This window comes from Microtus ochrogaster, chromosome 24 (genome assembly GCF_000317375.1).
Source record: "Microtus ochrogaster isolate Prairie Vole_2 chromosome 24, MicOch1.0, whole genome shotgun sequence".
In the NCBI taxonomy this organism is placed as follows: Eukaryota; Metazoa; Chordata; class Mammalia; order Rodentia; family Cricetidae; genus Microtus; species Microtus ochrogaster.
Genome location: NC_022024.1, coordinates 8,460,280 through 8,461,180, shown reverse-complemented (window position 1 = coordinate 8,461,180; position 901 = coordinate 8,460,280).

The window sequence follows — 901 nt, the reverse complement described above, 5'->3', positions numbered from 1 at the left end:
TGTAGACCAGGCTGGTCTTGAACTCACAGAGATCCGCCTGCCTCTGCTTCCCAAGTGCTGGGATTAAAGGCGTGCGCCACCACCGCCCGGCACTAGGTTTTGACATTCTTGTGCCCGAGACAGAAATATAGTGGTTCAGTTAACTACACGACTCCACAACGTAGCCATTTATTTATTTGCTTTTGATGCTGGGGATTGAACTCAGGACCTCAGGCATACTACCGGGTAAGCAGTTTACTACTGTGCACTTTGTTTTTTTAAGATTTACTTTCATATGTATGAGTGTTTGCCTGCATGTGTGCATATGTACCGTGTCCATGCCTGGTGCCTGCTTGAGATCAGAAGAAGACATTGGAGCCCCTGGACCTGGAGCTACAGATGTTTGTGAACCACCATGTGGGAGCTGGGGACTGGCCCTGGGTCCTCTGCAAGAACAGTAAGTGCTCTCAACCCCTGAGCCATCTCTCCTGTCCTACACTGTGCACTTTAAAAAAATACTGAGCCACGCTGGGCGGTGGTGGCGCACACCTTTAATTCCAGCACTCGGGAGGCAGAGGCAGGCAGATCTCTGTGAGTTTGAGGCCAGCCTGGTCTACAGAGCAAGTTCCAGAGCAGGCTCCAAAGTTGCAAGGAGAAACCCTGTCTTGGAACCCCTTTCCCCACCCCACCCCCAAAATAATTTGGAGACAGGCTCTTTGTAAGTCACTGAGCTTGGCCTTGAGTTCACCCCACAGTCCTGGCAGGCCTTGACCTCACTGTGTGCCTGTCCCAGCTGATCCGGTAGCTGGGATTGCAGGTTTGTGACCCAGGCCCTGCTTCAGCATGTCCTCTACTTTCTCTGCACTGAAATGCTACGTAACCAAAGTCACCATAAGAAGGAAGACTGGAAAGGACGCCGATG